The sequence below is a fragment of the Balaenoptera physalus genome (genome assembly GCF_965194825.1).
Source record: "Balaenoptera physalus genome assembly, chromosome: 3".
Classification (NCBI taxonomy): Eukaryota; Metazoa; Chordata; class Mammalia; order Artiodactyla; family Balaenopteridae; genus Balaenoptera; species Balaenoptera physalus.
In genome coordinates this window covers 126863121-126869120 of record NC_138890.1, presented here as the reverse complement: position 1 = coordinate 126869120, position 6000 = coordinate 126863121, and the positions used below count along the sequence as shown (strand labels likewise).

At 42.8% G+C, this 6000-nt stretch overlaps 1 protein-coding gene across 8 annotated transcripts in view; it reads left to right on the top strand.

The window, feature by feature from the left end:
• The first annotated feature begins 4666 nt into the window (after nt 1-4666).
• RNF180 (ring finger protein 180) overlaps nt 4667-6000 on the top strand; it is a 302738-nt gene continuing 301404 nt past the window's right edge. For 3 of the 8 annotated variants that reach the window (XM_082457253.1, XM_082457251.1, XM_082457252.1), the window contains exon 1: nt 4703-4957. The gene's annotated coding sequence lies outside the window, so the exon portion shown is untranslated. The other 5 variants (XR_014262246.1, XM_082457249.1, XR_014262247.1 and 2 more) reach the window with 4 other exon arrangements.

Below are 6000 nucleotides of genomic sequence, written 5' to 3'. Positions count from 1 at the left end.
GCTGTCTGACAGATTGAGACCTTGCTGCTGCCAGAGAGTGAGCTAGAGTGAGAAGTGTCACAATATTTGAGAGATTATATTTGCCTGGATTACTTTGGGAAGACAGCACATATGAATCACGTTTTTTAAATTCTCTGCTCTTTCTTTTTATTACTCCCTGATAAATAACAATTGCTTCCATAAACCAATTTCATTTAAATTGTTAAACCAAACAACTAACATTTGGAATGGGTCCCATAACAACATTTGAAGATGGAAGGTGTATGTAACCTTTTGACTAGTAATATTCTCAATGTTAGATAAGTGAATTGGTTACACAAGACTGCTTTGAATTATTAATTTAGAAAAGACAACTCTAAGGTGAGGGGCAGCAGACTCAAATTGATTAGGAAATTACTTCAATAATTTGGAAGGAACTACTTTAATGAAAGTTAGTGTTAAAATGTGTATCCTTCTAATTAGGTTAGAACTTAATGTGAACTCTACCTAATGGTTACTGTAGTAGCTATCTAAATTGTAAAACAGTTCCTTATTTAAAAAATGACATACTTAAATAATTTTATTCTTTACAAGACACTGTCACCTATTGTTCTCATGTGATAATTTCCTTTGATAATCACAACAACTAAGACATACCGTTTAAGAAAAACCATTTTTATAGTTGAGGAAACTTGGAGTTAAAGTTATAACTTGCCTAAGGTCATGCAGTTGAAAAATCATGAATCTCAAATCTTCTTTGACATTTTCACAAGATCATGATTTTCTTTGAAAGATTTTTCCTCTTAGGTGTTTTAAGAATTGGAAAATTATCATAACTGGTAGAAAAAATTCTGGCTTGATTTTATTAATACTAATACTAATTTATTCATTATATATTTATTATGACATAATATTTATATATTTTAATTATTATGTAACCATATTAAAGATACTTATAACTAACAACTAATATAATATTGATTAATAAACTCCTGATTTACTGCCACTAGAGTGGTTTGAATGGAATTACATTCCATTCCAATAGTAATAAAATATAAATTAGCATGCACTGGTTAATTTCAATTACAAAATTAAATTTCTTCAGCTTTTTCGGATTTGATTTGACCTCAGTTCAATTTGGAATATGTCCACTTAGCCTTACACATCCTGAAGAGAGAGAATTAAAAGTAAAACTAAACAACTACGTTTTCCTGAGGTCTCTTTCCATCTCCATCTCTATTACCTACAAATCTCTAGGAGCATTGCCTTTCTCAATAATTTTAGCACTAGGTTCATAACTTTACTAGTGCAGGAACATTCAGCTACATAGGGATTACTTTGCCAATACCTTTCTGGCCTTATTGCCTCTCTGCCCAACCTGGCCCCATGGATTGCCATTTCTTCAGTTCTTTTACGACACCTTCATTCCTTTGGCTCTTCTCCTTTAGCCATGTTCACTTTCCCAAACCTGAACCTGATGTAAATTACATCATTGTACTGTCTTTTTTTTTTTCTTCCTGGGATGCTGAACATTTTGAAGAAGGTCACAAAACCTACATACAGATTTCTACCATCATTCAAGCCTCAGCTGGGCTCTCTCTGATGTTCAGTAATTTTTCATTCTGTTTTTAATTAACTACACTCACCACTTATAATGTACATCTTTTATTTTTGCCTGACCAAATATCTACTTCCATGTTCTGATAACAGCACCCAATATTCCTTTGAGGAACTACGCCTCTGCCACTTTCAGTCTATGTGGTCTGAGTAAGGAGGTTGATTCCCCTCAACACCAACACCCCAACACACACACACACACATACACACACACACACAGTTTTATGGGTGATCAAATAATACTGAACTGGCCAACCTGCTAGTTGTCTCTTTCTAGTGACAGTAATTGTTGGGGATGGGCATGCAATCCAGGTCTATATACTGAGACTCAGTTCCAGAAATTTGCTGCAACTATTGGGAAAGAAGTATTCTTTTTCCATTGTGGTTGCTAACTTCGTTGAATTTACTCCTAGAGTTCCTGGTGGCCAATCTTGTCATGACATAGACTGATCTTGCCTAAAAATAAAGCCAACACAGAGCCAAAAATAGAGGGAAAAGATGGAGATATTTTGTCCATGGCATCATTTGATCCCTTAGATCCAAAGGTACATAAAACTATAATAGATTTATTCTTATGAAATAATGAATACTTTCCTTGGGCCAACTAGAGTTGGAGTTCTGTCACTGAAATGAGTCCTAACTAATTATTACTCTATAGAAACTATTTTCTTAAAGGTTGTCAATAATACTAACAACAGCTGATATTTATTGAGTATTTACTATGTGTCAGATATTTTCAGCACTTTTTGTGGATAAAAGCATTAAAACCTCTTAACTCTATAGTGTTATTATTATAATCTTCTATTTACAGATGAAGAAACTGAGGCACAGCAAGAAAGAAACTTGTCCTAAGGTTTTATGATTATAAACAGTAGAGTTGGGATTCAAGCCAGGGCACTACGATTCCAGAGCCCCACACCTGAGCTATTATTCTATGTTGCCTCATGGGTCAGCAAACCCAGTAGCTTTTCCTCAACCTCAGACTCTTTGCCACATTTGACACTATTTTCTTCACACTCTCATGCAAAGCAAAGGCTTTTAGATTAGATTGGGCCCACCTGGATAATCCAGGATAACCTCCATATTTGTGTTCATAACTCTATCAGCAAAGTCTCTTTTACTATGCAATGCAATATATTCACAGACTCCAGGGATTAGGACGTGGACATCCTTTGGTGGTCATTCCACCTACCACAGTTTTCTTGGGTGTAACCTTCACCTGTCTCTTCTGTTAGACCCCCTACCTCACCTCTTTGTAGTGGTAGAGCATATTTTCCAATTGTTTTCTGAGAAAGAATGCATGAAAACAATATTTAAAACTTTGCATATCTGAAAATGTCTTTTTTTAACCTTTATTTATTTTTATTTTTATTTATTGTTTTTATTTTTGGCCGCACCGTGCGGCATGCGATATCTTAGTTCCCAGACCAGGGACTGAACCCATGCCCCGTGCATTGGGAGTGCAGGGTGTTAACCACTGGACCGCCAGGAAAGTCCCTTTTTAACCTTTATTAACTTCTAGATTGGAAATAATTTTCCTTCAGAATTTATCTTTTACTTATGTTTCTGTCAAAAAGTCCAATGCCATTCTGATTTCTGAATCTTCATAAATGATCTATTTTTTCCTCCCAGGAACCTGTTAAGATCTTTCTCCTAGAACCATGTGTTTTGAAATTTCATAAAAGTACACTTTGACATAGATAATTTTTATCCATTGAGCTGAGAGCTTGTATCCTATTGCCCCTCAGGGCTAAGAACTATTGTCCTGGTTTTCTTCAATAATTCTTTCTTCTGTTTGCTTTATTTACTATTAGATATTTGACCTTTCCTTGTCTAATTGCCATGGTTAGAACCTGCAGTACAATGTTGAAGAAAAGTAGCAAGAGTGGGACCTCCTTTGTCTTACCCTGATCTTAGGTGAAAGTATTCATTTTTTACCATGAAGTATGATGTTAACTTCAGGTTTCTTTTATAGATGTTCTTTATCAGATAGAGGATGTTCTCTTCTATTCCTAGTTTGTTGGGTGTTTTTAATCATGAAAAAGTGCTAGATTTTGTCAAGTGCTTTTTCTTCATCTATTGAGATGATCCTGTAGTTTTTGTCCTTTATTATTAAGAGAGTGTATTACATTGATAATTCTTTTTATTGAACCAACCTTGCATTCCTTAGACAAATCCCTCTTGGTCATGTTGTAAAATGCTTTTTCTACATTGCTGGATTTGGTTTGCTAGTTTTTTGCTGTGGATTTTTGTATCAATATTAATAGTCTGTAGTTTTCTTTTCCTGTGATGTTTTTGTGTGGTATTGTTACTGTTGTTGATTTCATCGGATTTTCAGGTGGGAAATCATTGCATATCACCTTAGTCTTGGAACAAGGCTCTAAACAAGCCAGTCAGGTAAATGGAAATGTCTATATCTAGCAGAGAAAGCTGTACAGTCTTTTGAGGTCCCCCCACCCAGCTTCGTTCCCCTTCCTCAAGCCAACTAATAAAACTTGCTTTTTTATATTCCAAACCTTATTTATACTCTTTTGATCATCTGTTTTCATTGCTCTGAATCCAGAGTTCACGACGTGCTGACAAGTCCTCATTTACTCAAAGCAGCCCCCTAGCTCCCTGACTAAGCGCTTTTGATTTACGGCGGGTCATTAACTCACCTACCAACTGTAATCTGTCAAGAGTGGAAACAAAAACACTTTAGTAGTTAATCCCAGTTGCACTTGGATGGAACCTTAGGCATAATAAGGTAAGCAACTAGGACAGTGACATCAGAAGGGAAAAGTAAACTCAGATAGTGGCGGTGCCTTAGGAAAAGTCTAGGCGTGGAGATGGGTCGGGGGATGCCAGCCGATCTGAGCAGGTAATGGGCTCAGCAGGTGGGCGCGGAGCTCTGAACTACAGGAGGGGCTGGGTGAGGCCACGGAAGAAGCAGGCACCCGCAACTTCTGTTGCTCTGGTAAAAGGATGACCAGAGAGCACAACTTTCCCTCGGTGCCGCCCGGCCCAGCGCAGCTGGCGCTGCTGGCAGGGCTGCGAGGGGTCGGGGCGGGGCGGGGCGCCGCCCACGCGCGGCTCGGGCCGGAACCCGCTGAGGTGGGTGCGCAGAGCTGGAGGCGGCGGGGAGCGCCCGTGAGCCGAGACCGAGGCCGCGGGCTCCGGGCCGCCGGCGCAGCTCGAGCGCTTTCCGCGGGGTTTGGCTCCTGTCGCTTCCCGTCTCGCCGAACCTGCATCTCCGCCAACAGAGCCGCCGCCGCCGCCGCCGCCGCCGGAGCCGCCGCCGCGAGTCCTCAGAGCCGGGCTGCGGGCGGCCGGGCGCTCCGGGACGACGCGCGGAGCGGGCGGCTCTGGGACGCGGACGCAGGTGAGGGCCGGCGGCTTGGAGCCCGGAGGGGCCCGGCCGCCCGAGGGTCTGGTCTCGGCCCGGCCCTGCCTGGCCGCGGCGGCTCGGGCCCCACGCTCGCGCAGGGAGGACGCGCCGAGGGCTGGGCTGGGCTGGGCTGGCCCGTCAGCTTCCCGGCGCGGCCTCAGGTGATGCGGAGGCGGTTTAACTTTCGCACCTGAGGCTTGCGGGGCGGCGGCGGCGGCGGCCTCGGGGCGTGACCCGGAGGGAGAGTGGAATTACACGGGGTCTGGAAACGTGAGCCGGGCGGAGCCGGGGGCGTGCGGGGCGGCGGGACGGCGGTGGGGCGCCGCGGGGCCGGTGTGGGCCGCCCTGCAGGTGGGAGTTGAGGCGCTGTGTCCGGTTTCATCTCCGAGCTTGTGGGGAGAGTCGGCACACACCCCCTCCCACGGCCCGTTCCATTCGCACAGACCCACTTTCTTTTGTCTGGTCCATTTCGGTATCGGCGTTTCAGCTGCTTTTGTTGCAGCCTTGGGTCCGGAGTATACAGACTGGTTGTCAGGCAGAGGTCATGGGTAAGCTCTGAAATGCAGCGGGGCGGAGGTGGGGAGAGGGTCCATAGGGTGGCGGGGATTTATTATTAGTGCCCTAATTAGCTCTAACGTGTATATCACCGAGTTCTTTTCGAGACAGTACTCAATATTTTTGTAGCATCTAATAGTTTTAACACCTGGGAGAGCATTCATTAGTCAATTTCAAAGGAGCATTGTGTGGGCAGGTTACTATTAAGTTACCCATTTTATAGACCAGACAGCTACGGCGCCCGTGAGGAAAAGTGATTATTTCAAAAATAAGCAGGCAGCCCTTGTGGGAGTTGTGATTAGAGCTTATCTGACTGAGAGTTGTCCTCAGTCCGGTCAGTCACTCAACCTCAAACAAAATTTAGCGCTGAGTGCCCCTCTAATAGGCGTATTTTTATTTACTCATTAATTACTAAAAACTTTCTTTAAAAAAATAGAGTTGAGTCCTTTCATATTCCTGGACTAGGACCCCTAAAAGTGATA